Raw genomic sequence first — 23074 nt, forward strand, 5'->3', positions numbered from 1 at the left:
CTCAACTGGCAGTGGTGACTAGATGGACAGAGCTTAATCGAAAGTTGATAGTGCTGCTACTTAGTTCCATTGATCGAGAGAATGGTGATCATCGTCGATGAAGACTGTACGTGGGAGTAAACTAGTGATTGAATGGGAGATGAGATTTGGCGGTTGAACTCGAGCCTGGATTGGAGAATATGAAGAATGGGTTGTCTCCGAGAATGATGGTGGAAGTTTAGTGATGCTCGGTTTTTGTATGAGTCTGCTGTGGTACATGGTGTTTTCGTTGAGCAGGAGGAACTGGAGAGGAAGCAGAACAGTTTGGTGCTCGAGTTTAGCCATGAAAAAGTATGTTGTGACCTGCTGGTGCGAATGATGAGTTGCTGACACCGATGAGAAGTGGAGATGGGGGACGGCATATAACAGACTTAGAGCAGCTGCTGATCTTTGGCGTGAATGGGTATGAAGCGGTTCTGGATTACAAGGTCAGTTGCAGGCAGTGGGTTTCGAGCTGGTGATGCGACTGGTGGTTATTGTGAACTGTTGGTGCTCGAATGAAGAAGATGAAGCAGGAGATTGTATAAACTGTGGTCAGTTCATAGTGCAGTTGCGAAGATGAACGGGTTTCGTCAGAAAGGCAGTGAATGGTGACGATGTTCGCTGCAACAACAATGAAAAAGACTGGTTCTCTTACTATCTGGAAATTGGGTTTAATTCAATTTGGTGTTAATATGAATCTGAGTAGTGGAGTATCGAGAGAAGATTTATGCAATATGGGGGATTCTGATTATGTATCTCAGTTGTGATTTGTACGAGCTTTGAGAACCGGTCGAGCAAGCTGAGAGGAGATGGTTTGTCGTGAGTCTGATGGCTCGTGAAATGGAGCTGCAGAGGTGCTGATCGAGAGAAGGTTGTTCTCGGCCAGAAAGAAAAGAGAAGAGGATGAGTCTGTGTTGATTGTATGGGCGAATGGGAGAGTTAGCTGTAGCCGAGTGTGTCCTGAACTGACAGAGGTTATGAATTGGAGCTGTGGCCGGGGCCTGAATTTGGGATACGGTGGTGGACTGGGCTTTGGCGAATATTGCTAGGTCTTCTATCGGACTCGAAGCAACACCTATTTTACTTCGATTGAGAAGAACAGAAAGGGAGGCCGGTTTTGGGCAGAATTAGCTTTGGTTCTTCTCTGTTAGTGACAGACAGAGAGGGAGAAGTGCGGCCGCCTTGGAAGTGCGGGAGAGGAGAAGAACCTTGTTGCCGCAAAGATCTGAGCATAACAAAAAGAAGAGAAGACGACGACCTCTTTATCTTGTCTTATTTGTTTTATTTGGGTTTTTAAGAAATCCTTAATCATGTCTTGCTAGATTTTTATGTAACTAAGGTGTATGGTGGAAACTACTTGGGATATTATGTTTTTTGATTTGAATAATTGACCAAAAACCATTATGATTTGAATAGATTGATTTTCGAATATTGTTTATTGATTTATTGAAAAATGTGTTATTGCTTCACTGGTTAAGTAATAACCTTTGTGCGTAATTGGATATAGTTCTACAAATAGTTTTGGTCTCGTTATTTGATAATTCATGTTTGGGTTGAATCTTTGATGGGTTATACTTAGAAGAGCCATATACAATTTGTGAATAAATAATTTAGTTTCGTATAACTTTCTCGCTAACACAGTTTGATGATGCTTGCTTGGGTTTAGTCTTTTGATATGCCATGCTTAGGGTGTCCCAGTGATATTTGCGACTCTAATACATATAATAGGTGGTGTCGATATAACGAACAATAAACATATATTTGCAATCATGTTTCATTTCAGTAATTAAATAGAGATAGTAGTGGATACCATGAAACCCTGGTTACCGACTTTTCCTTTGGATTTACTCTATTAGTTTAGTTTAATTTTATTATTTCATTCTTAATTCTAAAAATCCCAAAAGTATTGTTTTCGATTAGAGATATTAGTTATCGGTATTTCCACCGCTCCATGTGGGTTCGACCCGTACTTGCCTCTGTCTACTAGTTAGACACCGTGCGATTGCGGTTATTATATATAGGGTTTTCCAAGAACCCTACCAATTGGTATAACCGATCCTGGTAACTGGTTTGACCGATCACAAGCAATACCATGATTATATGGTGATCGGTCCTGATAATTGATGTAACCGATCCTGGTAACTTGTATGACCGATCACAAGTGTTTCCATATTAGGGTATAGCCGTTCCTAGTGATTGGTAGAACCGTTTGGACTCACGTATGTGATTTGATATTTGATCAATCACATAGTGATTTTGGAATACAGGTGAACCAATTCTAAACTTATTTGGAAGTATGGTATAACCGATTCCAAGAATGTAAATCCATGTAAATATGAATAAGGATTTACAGTGAAAAGATGTCAACATATTTTGAACATGTTCAGTAACTCTTATCATTTATTGTTCAAAGATATTCCTTAGTACTCAAGGAGATCCTGTACCGAAATAAATTGAGAATCTTTTAATTAAGGTTTTTGGTTTTATATGCTTTTATTACCAGCAATTAAATGCATATCTCTAGAGAATAAAAATCAATAATGTGCATTTATTAATTGGAGATTTTCTATTGAGAGATTTCAGAAATTTTGGACAAGCATTTATTGGAATCAAGAAAACTGAATTCTGCTATCCGTTGCATATCTTGAGAATATTTTCGGTTTTGGAAATTCCTTGGTGTCCAAACATCCTTAGTCTATAAATACCTATGTTTGCATTTCTAGCAAACTATCCTAAGATCCAGGAAAACTTCATCTTTTTGTTATTTCTGGTGGAGCCGTCTATCTGGAGAGGAAAGTACCCTAATTAGGCGAAATCTCTTACGACCGGTCGTTTAAAGACTTCTCTGGGATCAAGAAGCTCTACGAGTACTGTTAGTGGGAAACTAGATAATTGCAGTTGTTGATGGTGGTTTTAGTTCAGGGCTAAAATTGTGAAACCCTGTGTTTAATGTGCCGTCATTCTGCAAATAAACAGAGGCATTTAAAAGTGACGAGTGCCTAGGCCTCTTTACTGACATATGTATTGAGCAATTCAGTATACTTATATATTAAACTTATCCAGAATGGTGCTTGTAGTAACAATCTCAAATATTCTATAAATTTTATTAATCTTCCACCCGCATTATTCACTAATGCATGGCCTGTCGAGTATTTATTCCATGCTATGTTCCCCAGCTGAACTCTTGATACTGACATGACGTGACAATTAATGTTCGCTCGCAGATGAGTAGCATGAATTTCTCGAAGTGTCAGGATTAAGATGTGCATGGAAGTACTCAATCAGAGGCACGCAAAGTTATGTTGCCTTCTGAGATAAAAATCAGTGATTTTGTATCAATGTGCAAAATTCACCAAAATTGATTGATTTTTTGGCAGCCCGCAAAATTCAATTTTTCTAACCTAATTTGCAAAAAACTAGGTTTTTTGCGGCTGCGCAATATCTCGAACTCTATTGGTCGAGTCCAAACCTAGGAAAACTAGGAAATTTATCCATCATGGAACTAGTAGGAGCAAATCCTACCAAAAACGGGAAATAGGAAGAAAAGAGGAAACCGTGACCAATTGAAGCTGTGGAAGAAAGGGGCTTGGCCGCGCCACTTGGCCGGCCAATTTTCCCTAACTCGAGCTGCCTTTGTACGGCGTTCCTTCTTCTATTTTGTTGGTTGTCGGCCCCTCTTTCCCATCGACCAATCATATCGCTCCAAAAGCGCCGCCTACACTTTTAATTAGAGGTGGAAGTTGGCTGGTCGACACACGTAATTCCTTAAGGAATCGAACATAGGCTGCCCATGTCAGTCTCAAAATGATCATGACCATACGTTTTGGCCAGCCAATTCGACGAACCTGGCCTTATCCCAGCGCAGCGAGAAAAGCTCCATAATACTCACTGGCGGGCCCACTGTTATTCCAACAAATCGGAATTCTTATAGCACGCCGACAACAACCCTAACAGCTAGCCTAAAGTAGGCCATCCGCGCAGATGAAAAAGTTTCAATGGAATTAAGACCGCATATGGAAGTCTTAAGTCAATCGTGGCCGTCCAACTTCGCCGACCGAATTGACCGGCCTAGATTTAATTCTAATCAACGGGCAAGGTACGGATATGCTCACCAGCGGCCCGGCTATAGCCCTGTACGATCGAATTTCTCCCAGCCCGCAACTAACACCTAAAACCGTTAGATCAAAATAGGTTGGCCACACGGCCATAACAGCCTTATTACGGCCAACGACAGCGCATTATTGTCGCAAAATGATCTCGACTGTCCAACTTCGCTAGACGAATCGACTGGCCTAAATCTAATTTTAGGCGACCAATAAGATGTCGCCGTGATCACCGGCCGTCCCTCTTCCATGAGGAACGATCGTTCAAGTCGCGGTTTACCCGTACGGCTCCTGAACGACTGCCCAAAGGTGGCTAGTTGCGCTGCCTACAAGGGTTTTAAATGAATTCAACGACAGCCAATAACTGCCGCAAATCATCTCAACCACTCAATTTGGCTAGCCAATTTAACCGGCCTAGATCTGACTTGGGCCGACCAATAGGATGTCAAAATGGCTACCAACATCATTCTCCTATAAAGACCGACCAACTCACCTTTGGCGTACATGAATAGCTCCCGGCAGCTTTCTGAAGATGGCCGGTCATGCTCCTTTTAAGACATTAATCTCTGCGAATAATTTAAAAAAGTTTTATACAACGATGCTTCATGAGCATTGATTATTTTGAGCTTCTTGCTTAAAAGAGATGCTTTATATGCATCGATTACAAACGATGTTTTATAAATATTGATTTCACAAATAATTTAATTATTTGACCTAAAAGGATCATATGCTATTTTTTTTTGCGGAAAGTCTCACAACTTGACTTGTCACATATGACTGCCCGCCGCCTAGGTTGCGCGTGATTGGTCAGAATAATTAGGTCTTACAGGCAAGACCCACTCAGCAGCCTGCTGCATATTTTTCTACAAAATACTCGAGACATCAAACATGTCACAAACTAGGGGATGTTCATCAGGTATTGGTCTGGCAGCTTACAGCGTGCGGCGTGCAACACGCCCATTATGAGAAAGTGTCAGGAAAGGCGGATAGTTAGTGGCAGTAGAGAAGTAGTGTGGTGTAAACCGACCAGTCCCCCCCTCATAGTAGATACGTGGTTTTCGACAATTTACACGATCCCCACTTCTCCATCATTCAACTACTTCCACTTCCTATGAGATCAGGGTGCGTTCAACTATGACTTGTATAAATAGGTTTTCAACCTATTTCAACCAACAACGGTTATCAACACAAGTATCCAGAAAACACCAAGAACTTATAGCTTACATCCCGCAAGCAAGTTCCACATTCTGATACAAGTCATAAAACAACCACACCTTCAGAGTTAACCATTCTGATATCAACACCTTCTTCGCTTCTAAGATCAACTTTTCTCCTTCATTTTGTGACTGAAGCAAGACTGGAACGACCATTTCTTGGTTTAGGCCAGGATTGTACAAATTGATCTCTTGAATCTAAAGTACTCATGTGCAGTACATTTGTCTAGGGTTTAGATTCATTTCTCGGCGGCACACCAAAATTTACCATTTCCAGCAGAATCATTTTTTACCCCAAAACAACTGGCGACCACAGTGGGAGATTGATCTCTCGGTTGCAAAATAAGTTTCTCAATTTTCATTCCAGTTTTCTCAATTTCAAAAGGGTGGATCTTAGATCTAATTCAATCATTAAACTCAATTTAGGTTCAACAACCAATTTCAATTCTGGTGTTCTGTTCGTTAAGAAGCTTCACAAAAATGCTATTTTAAGCAATGCTACTGGGAATGCCTTGGATATCCGAGCACCAATAAATCTCCCAGATGAAAGGACCAGAAAGCCTCGTGGAGACACAAGAAGACGTGACTACTACTTAGAAGGGAACAATGGCTTCTCACGAGATCCGAATGGAGCAACCACCTTTTCTGCAACACCATAAGTGTTATATGGAGCAAGCCGGAAACGCCTCAAAGTTATCACTGATATTAATGTTGCCAGGGTCCACACCCAGAGAGATAAAGGGAAGATTCGCATAGCCGTTGTTTCAATATGGAGATAGTCAACAACAAATCTCAACACCAATGGAGTCCTAGAAAGGCACCTGCAAAGATCACAAAAGCAAAGTTCTATCTCTATTCCACCACTGCTACCATTTTATGGTCAGGAGTATCCGATATCACTTCATCAGCAAAACGTGTAGATCCAGACCATGGCGTAATTCCGGGAATTCGTACATCTGCAATAACAAAGTTGGCTTGACATATCTTCAAATCATCATAAAGGGGTTCGCCTATTATTCCAACCCAAGCAAGAGAAAGCCCGGGACATCTTCAGATCTACTGGAGCCGACACGTCAAGAGAGCATCCTCAAGAAGATAACGATGCCCGCCTCATCATGTCAGGAAAGAATCCGCAGTCGAGATAACCTCACGCAGAGGAGATCCGAGAAGTTGCTGCACCAAAAGGAACCACGTTTCCCATATTTCCTTTGCTCAGGGAAGCGGGTAATGCTGAGGAACATATCTTCCATTTCTGGAATACTTAGGAGGAATACGAGTATCACCAGATGTTATGACTCGAAGAGTTCTCCAAATTGCCTACCAGAAGAACCTACACCGGGTACAACAATAATGCGCCGAACAACACCTCCGATTGGTTCCAGATGATGATGCTCCCTACCGTAAATATCTTTTCATTCCCAAGACGATCACTCTCAAGACTTGGACAGGATGTTCCAGCAAAATAACAGGCATCTCGATGACTACGTCAAGAGATCCAGAAGTGAAGCCCTCGATTTCCATGACTACTGTTGGTGCTAACACATCAAGATATAACTCACAAATATAGATACCTCATCAGCAACGTCACCCACGGTAATCTCCAAGATTCCCTCATCAAATCCTTTTCCATTTAGGTCGTACCCCCGTTGAAATCATAAAGGCGTCATAATTAGCAAAAAATGGTTCAAGCATGGGGATTGAAGTACAAACCATAGAGAAACCTAAGCATTCATTAATAAGTGTTTTAGGACATGGCATGTAGTTCAGCAAGGTTACGGGTCATTTTGCAAAAACTCTGTCAGAACCGTTTTTACACTGCCCTCTGGAAGAACTGAAGATGGCACTAATTGTTGAAGATTCTGGGGGTGAGCTATATAACGAACGATTCACATGGAAGTCTTCTACAACATACTAAGAGGGCACCTTAATCCAATGAATGAGCTAATAATGTCAGTCGAAACTCTCGACTACGTGACAGCTGAAAATCTACATTAGATGAAGATTTTGTGGCCGACCTGGCAAGAAGGCACAAATATGAAATTTTCATCAAGTCAATACACCAAGGTCGCACTAATAATCAGGTAAGCAACAATAGGAGAGATTACGCACGTATGGAATCAGGGAGGAGCTGCTTCACCAAAAATAAAGAGGGGAAAGAAAAGAAGGAATAGACTCACATAAGTGAGTTATATGAAAGGAAGAAACACTTCCTTTAGGCCATAACGATCGATCAAACCCCGTCAATGTTCATGGATGTGGTCGTCCAAGGATCGTGCTCGTAGCTGTCGCTTCTTCCTTCTAAGATCCGTGGCCGTAGCCACCATCACTCCTCCCTGCCAAGATCCATGGCCGTATCCACTACTCATCCCTGCCAAGATTCGTGCCCATAGTCACCACTCCTCTCTGTCAATAATTGTGACCGTAGCCCTCCAAGCTCCAGCCAACCTGTTTTGCTCCCACGTGTTGACGGTGGATTTTTGGCAAAGGCTAAAATCATAAAACCATAATCCTACATATTCATGATCCAGCAATCAGATGAGTATTGAGGCTCATGTCTCTCATTGAAGCATGAAAAATCATGCCACAAGAACCTCTGACTGAGTATACTGTCTCTCAGAGCATACATGAATATGCAGTATCTCAACTAAGGTAATGACACATTTCATGAATATTGAGCAATTTCAGTAATCACTTCTATATAGAATCGAACGATTGGACGACTCCTGGATAGCTTTCCTGCTAGTATAGAGCGATAACGTCTTCAGGATGTAACAATTTTTTCCCTGGCTATATAAAAGAAATATGACGCTTCAACTAGCTCATATCGCTCAATTAATGCTCCTAGACATCTTGCCTGCTAGTATAGAGCCATCAATTAATTATTTCTAGTCATTAAATTCATCAACCGAATCCTAGAAAATATTCTACGTTCTTCATAATATTTCATTACTTCAATTCATGGTTCTTCCCAGCAGATTTCCATGAGTTAGTAATAAATACTCAACGTACGGGCATCTGAGCCACTATCGAGTAAGCCCCGACCAAAATAGTGCAAGTGTACTCAGCAATAATGCACTAACGAGCATTCAAAAATACGAAGAAACGATGAACCCATGCAAAATAGGAAGAAAATAATAATAAAATATTAGCTAAGGCGCCAGGGGACTGGGCCCACCGGCCGGCCAGTCATGCCGTGCCCGGTCCCACGCATGATTCTTTATTTTATCATATTTTATTATTTTTCCATGATCTCATGAAAATTCCTTCATTTGAACAAAACTCCTTCGTCTTAAGGAAACTCCTCAGTTTCATGGTGTTTCCTTTATATCAAGGAATTAATAAAAATTAGGAAAAGTGTCACAGGACCGGGCTTACTAGCCAGCCGACCATGCCTTGGCTTTAGCCGGTTCCACACGTTAATTATTTATTATTTTATTATTATTATTTCCTTCATCTTGTGAAACTCCTTAATTTCATGATATTTCCTTCAAATCATGAAAATAATATAAAATTGGGAAAGGTTCACGAGACCGGGCCACTAGCCGGCCGACCATGCCCTAGCCATGGCCGGTCCCACGCGCCCCTTATTTTATATTATTATTATTATTGTTTCCTTCATCTCATGGAAACTCCTTCGTTTTAAGGAAACTCATTCGTTTCAACAAACTCCTTAATTTCATGATATTTTCTTCAAATCATGAAAATAATATAAAATTAAGAAAGGTGTCACGGGACCGGGCTCATTGGCCGAACGGCCATGCCTAGTCCCACACCTTGTAATTCCTTATTTTATTATTAATTATTTCCTTCATCTCATGAAGTTCCTCAGTTTCAGCAAAACCCTAATTTCTTCATATTTTCCCAAATGTTGCTCAAATGCACACTAGAAAATATCAAAATTCTCAGGACTGAGACACGGACACTTTGGTGACATTGGCATATTACCTTGATCGACCAAGGTTGGCTCTTTGGATTGCAAGAGGTCGGTCCCACATATTTTCATAAATTTACCTAATTTGTTCATATTAGGTTCAAACTCTTCCAAACAACTTGGAATTTCATCAAACGATGGCCGGTTCCATGATCCCTTGGTCGGTCCCTCATTCCGTCATAATTATATTTTATCACCTAAGGCTCAGACGAGCGTTATTTCAATAAATGATTAAACCATCATTTAATCATCCTTTCACCAATTGATATTCAAGAGACTTTGGTGTTGGCTCACTCGAGCATCTGGGCGCTGCATAGTCGACCCATCATCCCATGTAGCTGGTCCCTCCTTCACTCCGTGGTTGATTTTCAATAAATCATCAATTGATCGTCAATTGATCGAAATTAGGGTTTCGAATCCAAAGCTCATGATTCCGAGCAAATTCAAACACTAATAGTTTTATGTTGATCCCATGATCAACATTTTGATTAATTATACTCGGTCCAGTTGCCATTATTTTAAAATAATATTTCATTTGGTCCCGCTACCAATAATTCATCAAACGAGCAATATTTTCTCAGATGAGCAATATTTTCTCAGACCAAGGAATATTGGTTCAACTATCAATATTCAACAATTCATCAAATGAAAAACATTTTCTCACCTTAACTATCAACACCCATTCGAAAATTATACCTATGTCTCAACAAACATATTTAGTCCTAGAACATTTGCAAATCACGTTCGACTCAGCAATACAAAGACTCATCGTCTCATAAAGTCAACAACTGACTAACTAAATACACGTCTGCCTTACAGATTCCACAATCACGAGACATCAATCGTGTCACATGGGGGATATCAACTAGGGTTTTGGTCTGGCGTTCTACGGTAAGTGTGGTCATCCATACGATGAGAATGTGAGCAAGTCGTGCAAGCAGTTAGAGGAGTTAGCAAAGTAGTGGGTAGAAAATCAACCAATTCTCCGCACGATGAGAAACTGGTTTTAACACGACTTCCACTTCCCCACTCTTTGACTCCAGCAACTGTCACACTTCATGGGATCAAGGTGTTTACAATTCTTGCAATATAAATAAATCTCTGAATCATGATTGAAACAACAGACAATCTTTTGTCAGATAGAAAACAAGAGAATAAGAACTCAGCATCTGAGAAATTACTCTCAACAGAACAAAATTCAATCAATCAGAGCTTATCTCATTTTTTCACGCAGAATACACAACACACCAACAATCTTTGATCATCATTTATCCCACACATTTCTCAGCTTCCCTCTTACAGATCGACCCATCCTCTCTTGTGACCGAATTGACTCTGGAACGACCATTGTCTTGGTTTAGGCCGGAGTATTACAAATTGATCTCTAGAATTCAAGAACTCCCTTTTGCAGTGCATCTGTATGAGGTTGAGCAGTTTGCTCGGTTAAAGGAGTCTCCTCCGCACAGTCATCTCCTCAATTCCTTAAAAATCAGCAAATCGTTTTGCCTCATCTACAGATTGGCGACCAAAGTGGGAGATCATTCTCTCGGTTGCAATCTCAACTTTCACAAGATGGCTGGTCTTAGGTCTGGGTTAGTTACAAATTCCGATGCAAACAACGCTAGCACTTGCAACGATGGTGGTACTCCAGAAACTATTCCCATTTCCAACAATGTCACTGGCAATACCACTCCTCCGCAAACCAACATCGGAGATAATCCTCTCTTCGGCCGTTTTCCTGAAGAAATCATAGAAAATCCGCCTACCATAGGTGATCTTATGAAGGTACAAGAGACTCTTGCCAAGAATCAGATTGACATGGCTACCACCTAGAAGGAGTTATGCAATTATCTCAAGACTCTTACAAACAAGATGTCAGAGAAAACTCAGTAGAAAGGAAAAGCTAAAGAAACATCTTCATACGTTGATCCCGAAGTCACTCCAATCCATGTAGTAGACGATGAAGAAGTTCATAAGGCTACAGACAACCCACCAGCGAAAGAACCGTCCAGTTTCATCACTCGTGAAGACCTGGAGCGCCTCTTGGAGGATCGTGGAAAAGATAAGACGTCCTCTGTCCACCGTCAGCAACCTCCATACCCTGCTGCTACACAAAGTATTCCTCTGCCAAAAGGTTATACCTCTCCAACATTCACCCTTTATGATGGAATAGGCACTGCTCGAGAACATGTTTCTCGGTTTCTGGAAGCATTGGGTGAACATGAACACAACCTTGTCATCCGTCTGAAGGAATTTTGAAAGTCTCTGAAAGGCAGAGCATATACCTGGTACAACAACATCGCATCGGGAAGTATCACAAGTTGGGGAGAAATGATTAATGCTTTCTACAGAAAATATTTCTTAGTTTCAGAGAAAATCACCCTCTCTGATCTTGGAAGGATATTTCAAAGGAGCAATGAACATCCCAATGATTATGTGAAAAGGTTCAGAGTTCAAGCCCTGAACTGTTATGATTCAAATGTCACAGAACAACAACTAGTGGACTTGTACATCAATGAAATGATCCCGGTATACATAGCTTCACTGAAAAATCTCCGGTTCCAGACCTTTTCAGAACTGCATGATGCGGCTAAGAGATCAGCAACTACCACACCTGCTTTACTGGAGAGAGCTAAAACTACAAAAGCTGAATAACCACGAGAAACTCGAGGTAGAAGACGTTTAATCAACAAACAGTATAACCTCCAACTTTCCACAAATGTTGTTGCAGAAGGGAGAAAGCAAAAAGCTGAACCGCAGCGCAAGCATACTTATCCAGCCCCTTCAAAAGCACAAAAGAAGGATAATCAAACTCGAGATGCACATGCTCCTACCCAACGCGCAGGAGCTGATCAAGAAGCACCTGATTTCCCTTTTCCCATCAAAGAGGTGATTAAATTACTAGATGTATGGGTTCAAGACGGTGCAATCAAGTTACCATATGTCAAGAAAGAACCAACCGAAGAAGACATGGAAAATCCTCGTTACCGTCGCTTTCACAGATTCGTCAATCATCCCACAAAGGACTGCAGAATTTTGAAGCGCATATTCCAAAAAATTCAAATCAGGAGAGTCTAACTTGGGGACTGAAGGAGTACACTGAGACCCTCTCCCAATCAAAACTTTCACTCTCGCTGAACCACCTGTCAAGGAAGCAGTTCAATCCTTAATCGAGCATGTCTGTGAATTGTTCTACTTACCAAAGGCTCAAAGGAAAGACATGTTTGCTGCATTGAATCACATCGTGACAGGGAGCGTTTATCGATTCAGGAGACACTCCCTGAGCCTTCAGTAATATATAAGGAAATGTATGACTGGGGACTTCTCACCACAGTCCATATCAAAGGAAATGAGTTCAAACGAGCGTTGATAGATGTTGGCACTACCATCAATGTTGTCCCTCTGAAAACTCTCAGAGCTGCTGGTATCACTCGACAAGAAGCTATTCATGCTCCAACCTCAATCATGGATCATGAAGGGATGCCTAGAGATGCCTATGGCTACACTACTCTCGAGATGAAGGTGAACTCGACCTGGACAGAAGCCAAGTTTTACAATAATCCGAGAAGATCCAGGATATGATATGATCCTCGGACGTACGTGGATTCATGCTGAAAATGTAACTCCAACACCTTCAATTGCACATTTCCCTGATGAGGAAAGCTCTGATTCGGAAGAAATTGAGAATACTCTATCGTTCGAGCATCTGAAGGAATTTAAAGCCTTGATGGAGCTGACACAAAGACCTGAAGAAAATGCGCATGCTTTCATCAAAAGGTTCCGCACTCAGGCAAGTCTTATTCCTCCTCATGCATCCATTTTATCAACTTTAAAATATGCTGCTTGGGTCCGGGGACTTCACTCCACCAACAACTTAGCTATTGCAAAATGCTATGAATGGATAACCTCACCTCAGCAATATTTCACCAAGTAGTTGGACGCGAAACCTCTCCGAGTCGAGCATCTCACTAATACGTCCATTGCTGAAATAATGGTTGAACATGACAAATAGTATCCTAGATACTCTCCCTCGCGCGAATGCCCATATGTACCGCAAGATTGGAAGGCTTCACCAACGTGGAATCCCACTGCACGTGGAGTTCCAAATCAACAGAAGATATTCAGGGCGCGGATGATCAGGTCTAACAAGTTCCATGAAGGAGATTTAGTTCTCAAAGCAACTAAGCGTAATCTTCATTCTACAAGGAACTCCAACTGGGAAGGACCTTTCATGATCTCTAAGTCTGTTGCTGATGGATACTACAAATTGATCAACATGGATGGCAAGGCGAATGTGGCAGTAATACACGAAACATGGCTCAAAGCATTCGACGCCTAAGATATGGGATCTTTGAGGTATTTGGGTTCAAGGTATGAACGCCCAAAATATCTGAATTTGGCATTTAGGATTTTTCTTTCACTGTATTTCAATTTCCTCCAAAATGTTTGCAATACTTGCATTCAGTAATTTAAGTTCAGCAATTTATCAAAGTTCAGTTTATTTAAAGAAAATCTCTATCAAATCCAAAAGAAAATCCCCATTCATCTACTTATCCAAAACCAATCAAAACCAAAATAAAATAAAATAAAACCTCACATCTCTCAGAATATCAGAAGTTCAAGAGATCATGGAAAGGAAATCAAAGAAAATCAACAAAGTAAGATTTTTGCTCCTCTGCATCCTTCAAGACTTGTAAGGCTGCTTTCTCCATGTTCAGCTCTTCAGTCAATCTAGCAATCTTGTATTCTTTCTCCATCACAGCATCATTTGGAAAGGGTATGTTATTCTCGCATGAGTCCTTGACAACAATTATCTTCTTACGAAGCCACTTCACGTTGAAGCCGAGACTCTCAGAATTCTCCAAGTTGAACACCCAATCAAAGAGTACATTTGGAGTAACAGTATTTCTAGCCCTAGTGCATATATCATTTATAACACACAAGATAACACTTACTTGCATTATTAAAGACGTTTAGGGTCTCTGGTAACGATGATGTGACCAAACTTCTTCCATATCTTCTCGTACAAGCCTGCATATCCAGTAGGAACACTGAATCCACCAACTAGTTCGTGGTATGGGAGTGATTCGCCAAATGGAGGTTCAAAATAAACTCCTGCACTCGGGTATTCATGCACTACTATAGGATTCTAATTTATCGGAGCAACTTCTACGGTCAAGACAACAGTTTCTTCTGGGACAGTCTCTTCTACTCGTGGCTCGGCTTCTTCCATCTCTGGAGCAACAACAATTGAAGTCTCGATCTCCTTAACAGTTTCAGCAACAACTCTCTCATGGCCTTGAAGTGTAGAGATGGTTTTATCTTTATCGATAACCCCAGGGTTGCTCGACTCATCATTATTAGCTCCGTTATTCTCAACTTCGACATTTGGCACATAATACGAAGATTACATGAGATTAGAGTGATCCAAGCATGGAAACCAAAGGAAATCATGAACTCCAGCATGTAAGTGAACTAATACTATCTAAGTTCTTTAATATACATTCAATACATGAGCAATTAGCGTGAAAGTCATAAAACACGTTTTACAACAAGCTCATCTGAAGAGATTTTACATTTCCCTACATAAGACGACGAACTAGGAGAAATTGGTGAAGAATATAAATTTGATTTGTATACCATTATCTTTGTATGTATGTTCTCTACAACATATCAAAATTTCATAGCAATTGGATAAACGAGTAAAACGATGTGGCCAAAACATCGAACTACATGCCAGCTGAAAAATTTCTGAAAGTCTCCTGGAAGTTTACTGTTTCACTGATTTCGGACCCTAAATGTGCTCAAAACTCAAAAATATTCTTTAATAAAGCTCGGAAATTTTCTGGGCATGAAGATATATGGGTAGATCGCGAAAATCAGACATCAGATGAAGATTTTATGGCGTTTTTGCTAAAAGATTGAGTTTTGAATTTTCTGGTGACGTATTTCAACGAAACTCTTCGTGTATTCACATGGATTCTCATTCATTCACTCACAAATCAGCAATTTTATTCTTGTATGAATAAAATACAAGATAAATACTTACTTGGGTGGTCCCTGAAACATTCAAAGAACCAAAATTGCCCGTATCAGCATCACGAGCATCATGGCTTTCATTCGGTCTTGAGTTCTTGGATCCTTCTTCGTCATAATCCTCCGAAGATGAACGATCATCACTAGTACTCTCCACTTCCATAAAAACATCCTCCTGGATGCATCCACATCAATTAGAATTCTATTCACAAAGCGTTATAACTAGATGTGCAAAGAGATACTTATATCAACTTCTTCTTCAACACTCGATTCAGAAACCGCTTGCCCATAGAGAATTGAAGACCGTCGATACTTGATGGAGCAAAGTTCTGTAACGAAGTAACAAAAATTGGGTTTGTGATCCTACTTACACGGATGGAAAAAGTCACGGCAAAATAAATGTTGACAACTCACCAAAGAAACAACTGGGGACTCTATGGTGTTAGGCAACATCTTATAATTTTTGCTCCTGCCTTCTCCGCCATGAATAATTGCTTCAATTTCCGAGAAGTCCACATCGATTCGAGGTCTTACGTTACGACCGTCCCATGGAAAAAATTGATGCAATAATCAAAATACAATTATCATAATTTTACGAAGATTATGCAAATGATACGTACTTGTGAAGACCCTGGAGATGTCTTTCGCTTATCACCTCCATAAGGATACTTCAATCTTGGTCGAGTAGAAATCATCTCAGCAGAAGGAGGATCTTTCACCAAAGGCTGAACAACCATCACGAAGTCATATAAGCTATCAAATTGTTGATTCCAAAAGTCTGTGTAACCTGGAGTTACATACGTAATTCGTTCAGAACAAGGGAACCAGTAATCACTTCCTTCCACATGTGTACGGTCTAAACGGGTCTTGAGTTGTTCAACCGATGGTGTTCTCCTTCGAAGAGTTGGAACGCACTGATCCATACCTATTTGTTGAGCTGCTATGTTAATGTTGTATTCTTCCACTGAAAGGTCTCCATATATCGATGATACTAAGTGACCAGGAGTGCAACTCAGCATAAAAGATCTTTCGCCATCACTCAGATCCGCACCAGACTTTAAAATAATACTTTCTCCAGCATTGAAAGTTCTCAATTGAGAAATATAAGAATAAATTGACACCCATGGGAGAAAATTAAACTCAGACTCATTGTCTAATATATCAACGAGATGTGCCTTAACTCGAGGTCGTTTTGTGGACCAGCGCATAATCCTGGTGTTGATGGTGGTTTTTAGCTTAGGGTTAAAATCGTAAACCTTGCATCAGATGTGACGTCACTCTGCAAGGAAACGGTGATGCGAGTACTAACCTCTCCACCGAAATATTTATTGAGCCGCTCAATACACTTTTATCCATAACACTCTGTAAATTCTGGCACCTCGCCGATACTAGACTCACTGAGTACTTTCCTGTGCTATATTCCCCAGCAGAACCCTTAAATCGGTATGGCATGACGGATTTATGTTCACTCGCAGCGGAGTAGCATGAACCTCCAAGTACCAAAGTTAATGCCACTGTACGAAATGATCAGACAGAAAGCACACTGCATTTTGTAGATAAATATTTTGTGCGGCAGCATACAAAATCCAGCCAATTACTGTGATAACTCACAAAGAACTCATAAACCAGACTAATTTGCAAAATTAGGGTTTCGCGCCCCGCGCAATATACTAGACCCCGTTGGTCGAAACCATGCTTAGCCAATCTAGGAAACCAAATCCGCCGCAGCGCACCAAAAGTGCGGTCGCGCCCTAGCACGCCGGCCCTCTTTCCATCGACCAATCAGGTCGCTTCAAATCCGCCACCACGCGTTAAAAGTGTGGTCATGCCCTAAGCTTGCCGCCCCCCTACTTTCATTGACCAATCAGGTTGCTCCAAACCTGCCACGGTCTCAAAAGAGGTCGCTAGCTTCCCAAAACACGCTAGCGTCCCAAAACACGCTAGCTTCCCAAAACATGCTAGCTTCCCAAAACACGCTAGCCTCCCAAAAACGCGCCAACTTCCAAAACGCGCCAAACATGCCGCACGTGCATACTACACGCACTAATTAGGGTTTCAACACGCCAAACCCTAATTTGGGCAAGTTGCTACCAACATCCCTCCTGAATTCTTCATGAGTTTTACTTTCGGGCTATTTTCACCTCCCGAACGAGCTCAAAACCTAAATATTCCCGCGAGGGAGATAGGAAATTCTTTTCCGTGCAGAATGGAGGTGCAGACTATCAAGATCCGAGTCCGTACGAAAATTCTACAGCGATTCTAGTAAAGGGTGCTAATTAGGGTTTCGGCATACCAAACCCTAATTTAGACAAATCCGCAAGCGCTTCCCTTCCAAGCCGCAAGCGCTTCCCTCCATGCCGCTGGCTGCCAAATGGAAGGTTGCAACAGTCTACGGCTATCCTTCCTTCTGAGATGCGAATCTCAGCCGTACAAGTTCGTCACCGAACCAGCAAGTCTCTCAATTTAAACTTGCCAAACAATAGCAACATGCTACACGTTTTCCACGAAAACACTCGAGACATCAAAACATGTCACAAATTGGGGGATGCTCATCAGGTTATTGGTCTGGCAGTTTACAGCGTGCGGCGTGCAATACGCCCGTTACAGGAAAGTGTCATAAGAGTGAGGCGGTTAGTAAATACAATAAGTAATGGTGAAACGTTTCCTTCATTATGGAAACATCAATTCCAGGCATTACCCGTTACCGCTTCCGCCACCAGAGCCATAGCCGCTTCCGCCAACCGTCACCATAACCGCTGCTACTCCACCATCAGTACAAGAGACTGGAGGAGCCAGAAGAAGCCGATCTCCTCTTACCACTGTTGATTTGATGGAAAGAAAAAAGGTTCTCGTAAGGCTCAGACAAGCATGGCTACAACTCAGAAAGAGATACCTATTTTCCTAAAGACACTAATGGAGCGGTTACCATAAGAGTCACGTCCACTCATTTTTAACATCTGGTGCAAGCACTTCAGCAGGATGCGCCTTTATAAGTGAAGAGGCTCGCGTTGCTCCTAAACGCCCAGTAGAAAAGAATCAGCAATCCAATTTCATCACACGTGAAGATCAGGAACGACTTCTCCAAAAATTGGGGCAAAGAAAATCAGCAACCCTCCTGAGTTCACAGAGACCCTCTTCCCGTCAGGAGCTGCATGATTTCTGGGGACTTCTCCCACAAAATCGTGCAGTCTATGATGAAACATTTATGTGAGATTATGTATCTCTCCAAGGCGCAGCGTCAAGACATATTTGCAGCCCTCAATCGCACTATATCAGGGAAGCAGCTGTTTCCAGCCAAGGAAGCCGTTCCCGAACCCCAACCTCTCTTGGAAAGCACGATTGATAGATGGAACTGGGACTCCTAACCACTGTTCACTTGAAGGATGTCGAGTTTTGGCAGCATGCTGATTGACGAGGCCTCCGACTTCAACATTGTAGCCGTCAAGGCTCTGAGAGTTGTAAAGGAAAATCAAACAGAAGAAGCATATTCTTTCCCATAAGGAGAAAAACACGACTTGCCGACCAGCACTATTTGTGCCGTCTTCCCATATGTCATATCGTATCAAGTCGTTTTTCGAAGTCAAGGGTTAATAGCGCCCTCACTGGAGTTTTCTCCAGGAGGCGTTTCTCTCCAGAAGTCGCTATGCTTCAATGTTCTCCAGCAGCGGCTCCGCTTCAACGCTCTCTCCAGCAGCTGCTCAGCTTCAGCGTTTTTCCCATAAACTGCTCCAGGATCCGAAGTCGAATCCTCAGCGTTTTGCTTCATATGCTTCAACGCCTCCTTCCTGCCAAGGATCGTGCCGTAGCCGCCACTTATTCTTGCCAAAGATCATGCCGTAGCCGCCACGCTCCTTCCTTCCATAGTTCGTTCCCGTGGCCACCACGCTCCTCTTTGTCAAGGATCGTGATCACAACCAGCCAAGGTTCGTAGCTGTGGCCACTTTTTGATCCATCTCTCCAAAGCTCGTGGTCGTGGACAGTGTACTTGCTTACGCATCCAGCCGATCCCGTTGCTTCCATGGACGCCCATGCAATTCCTCCAACCTATTTTGTTTCCACGACAATGTAGTCTCTTTGGATCACATGTGCTTCCAAGAACTGCTGCTGCTCATTTGTTGATACCAGACAGAGCTTCACCATAGCAACAACCGCTACAAAGAAACATGTAAACCACACTTGGGGACTGAGGCTCTACACGGGATCCCTTCACTGTCAAAGCTCAGAAGACACGACAAGGTCATCTACTCTTCAAGGATGTAACATGAGAATATCATCACATCTCTGTCTACAAGGCGCCTGCAACACTTTACGAGGCCGCGACGGATCCCAAACCTGCTAAGAGGAAATAACTTCAGAAGCTAAAAAGTGCGACTGGGGACTGCTCATCGCAGTCCATCCCGACGACCATCAAAGACTCATGAGATAAATCCAGAGACGCGGCTGAAACATTTTCTCGAAGAAACAGAGGGAGCCACGATAAACAACATAACTCTCTCATTTCTACCTCTTCGCTATCTAGAATATTTCGTCCATGTGATATTCTGAGCATCCCAACGTCACATCCAGAAGAGTACAATAAGCTTGTATCAAATACCGTAGACGTGGATTCAAGGCGATGCGATGAAAGTACGCTACACATAGGGACTACCATCATGGGACGCTTTCACTGCCCTCAACCAGGTTATTTCCGATTTCAACATCATCACTGTGGAAGTCCTACCGCAAGAGTTTCTCAACACGAAGACGTACACGCGCATCAAAAACCCCAAAAGTACGCCACAGAGATACATTCACATATCCGGCCACACCATCGGATCTAACAGAAGTATAACTGTGCACTGCTCACTGCATCCCATTCCATACAATAGTCCAAGGTTCATAAGATGGTTCAAAGGATGTAGTTTGGAGCGAAGTCCTTGAGGACTTGATAGCAACACATCGGCAACGGAACATCTCTCAACTCATCTACTTCACCCAATGGTTGCGGAAGATTTAGACCGTACAAGCATCCACAGTATATCATCATCGCAATCAAAAGTCTAGGTACCAAATTACCTAAAGTCAAGGATGAACCAACAACGCAACCACAATCTCCGAGATTAGCCCTGACATTATTTCATCCATCCATCCCAAGAAGTGCAATGGAGTTTGGTAAATTTTTAAATCCACTGGAGAGGTCAGATACTCATCCTTCTGGAGACAGAACCTTATTACACATTTTGGAGAAGATCGATGGAACTGTTGGGTGGATACATGCGAGAGCACCTACCTTGAGTTCTCCTGGCTCGCCTTGATGCTGATTTGGAGATTTCTTTCTTACCACTAATGCTCGCTCTATCACCGCTAACAAATGACGAAGAGGAGCCAGATAATGCAGATGAAAGCACGGAGCTGGAAGAACAACAAAAACAGAAGAGGGTCGATACCCCTTTTCATACGAACGCAATTTCTAGAGTTTGAACAGAATAAGGATTCCTTACTTCCATGAACGGGAATGGATGACTGGGCGCACCACACTCATGCTCCATAGCCGAACAAGTAGTGTGCCAATATCTCCGCTCCATGATCGAACCAACAGCGCGACAGCACGAAGAACACCAGTCGCTCAACCCGCAACTCTCCATGTCTCCAGCACTCTGTGGTTAAGTTAGCGCCAATGCTCCAGCATTCCGTGATCCATCCTTCAAGCCTTCCAAGTGCCATTTCCACCGTCCCACGGACTGAACCCATTAGCGCTATCATCACCGCTTGGTAGCCAACATTCCGCGTCCAAGACAATACCAGACGCGCATGCCAGACGCGCTTACCAGACGCGCAGACCAGATGTGCTTACCAGACGCGCATGCCAGACGCGCTTACCAGACGCACATGCCAGGCACATATGCCGCACGTGCATGCACAAGCCATGCCAGCCACAATAACACACCCTGGCCAGCACCAACAGCTTGCATCCTTCCAGCGATATCTTCTCTGCTCGACAAACGATGCACCAATAGCCTGCGTCATTCTCAGCGCCCAAGCCTTCCGCGTCCAAGATGAGTCCAAGTCGCGCCAAGCCAAGTCGCGCCCAGTCCAAGCCTTCCGCGTCCAAGCCGCGCCAAGCCAAGTCGCGCCCAATCCAAGCCTCCCGCATCGAAGCCGCGCCAAGCCAAGTCGCGCCCAATCCAAGCCTTCCGCGTCCAAGCTGCGTCCAAGCAGCGCCAAGCCAAGTCGCGCCCAAGCCGCGCCAAGCCACCTCCGCGTCAGAGCCGAGACAAGTCAATCTAACACCGGTGCCAACGTCCCATGGCCAAGATGAATCCATGAAAACTCCGCCAGCCCAAGGATCACGGATTTCTCATGCCTTACACTAAAGCTTAGTTGAATTTCCTTGAAAATCTCTTCACGTATTGCTCTCTCGATTTTACTCTCGCCTGTCACCATCTCATGCTTACCCCGCAACAATGCCACAGTCACGTGCTAAGCTGGGGACTTAATGTTGATGGTGGTTTTTAGCTTAGGGTTAAAATCTTAAAACCTTGCATCAGATGTTACGTCACTCTGCAAGGAAACGGTGCTGCGAGTACTAACCTCTCCACTGACACATTTATTGAGCCGCTCAATACACTTTTATCCATAACACTATGTAAATTCTGGCACCTCGCCGATACTAGACTTACTGAGTACTTTCCTGTGCTATGTTCCCCAGCAGAACCCTTAAATCGGTATGGCATGACGGATTTATGTTCACTCGCAGTGGAGTAGCATGAACCTCCAAGTACCAAAGTTAAGGCCATTGCACGAAATGCTCAGACAGAAAGCACACTGCATTCTGTAGATAAAGATTTTGTGCGGCAGCATACAAAATCCAGCCAATTACTGTGATAACTCACAAAGAACTCATAAACCCGACTAATTTGCAAAATTAGGGTTTCGCCCCCCGCGCAGTATACTAGACCCCGTTGGTCGAAACCATGCTTAGCCAAGATAGGCAACCAAATCCTCCACCACGCACCAAAAGTGCGGCCTCGCCCTAGCACGTCGACCCTCTTTCCATCGACCAATCAGGTCGCTTCAAATCCGCCACCGTGCGTTAAAAGTGTGGTTGTGCCCTAAGCTTGCCGCCCCCCTACTTTCATTGACCAATCAGGTTGCTCCAAACCTGCCACGGTCTCAAAAAAGGTCGTTAGCTTCCCAAAACACGCTAGCCTCCCAAAAACGCGCCAACTTCCAAAACGTGCCAAACATGCTGCACGCGCATACTACACGCACTAATTAGGGTTTCAACTCGCCAAACCCTAATTTGAGAAAGTTTCTACCAACATCCCTCCTGAATTCTTCCTGAGTTTTATTTTCAGGATGTTTTCACCTCCCGAACGAGCTCAAAACCTAAATATTCCCGCGCGGGAGATAGGAAATTCTTTTCCGTGCAGAATGGATGGGAGGACCATCAAGATCCTAGTCCGTAAGAGAATTCTACAACGATTCTAGTAAAGGGCGCTAATTAGGGTTTCGACATACCAAACCCTAATTTAGAAAAAGCCGCAAGCGCTTCCCTTCCAAGCCACAAGCGCTTCTATCCATGCCGATGGCTGCCAAACGGAAGGTTGCAACAGTCAACGGCTATCCTTTCTTCTGAGATGCAAATCTCAGCCGTACAAGTTCGTCACCGAACCAGCAAGTCTCTCAATTTTAACTTTCCAAACAATAGCAACATGCTATACTTTTCCATGAAAACACTCGAGATATCAAAACATGTCACAAACTGAGGGATGCTCATCAGGGTATTG

This window comes from Papaver somniferum, chromosome 7 (assembly GCF_003573695.1).
Source record: "Papaver somniferum cultivar HN1 chromosome 7, ASM357369v1, whole genome shotgun sequence".
In the NCBI taxonomy this organism is placed as follows: Eukaryota; Viridiplantae; Streptophyta; class Magnoliopsida; order Ranunculales; family Papaveraceae; genus Papaver; species Papaver somniferum.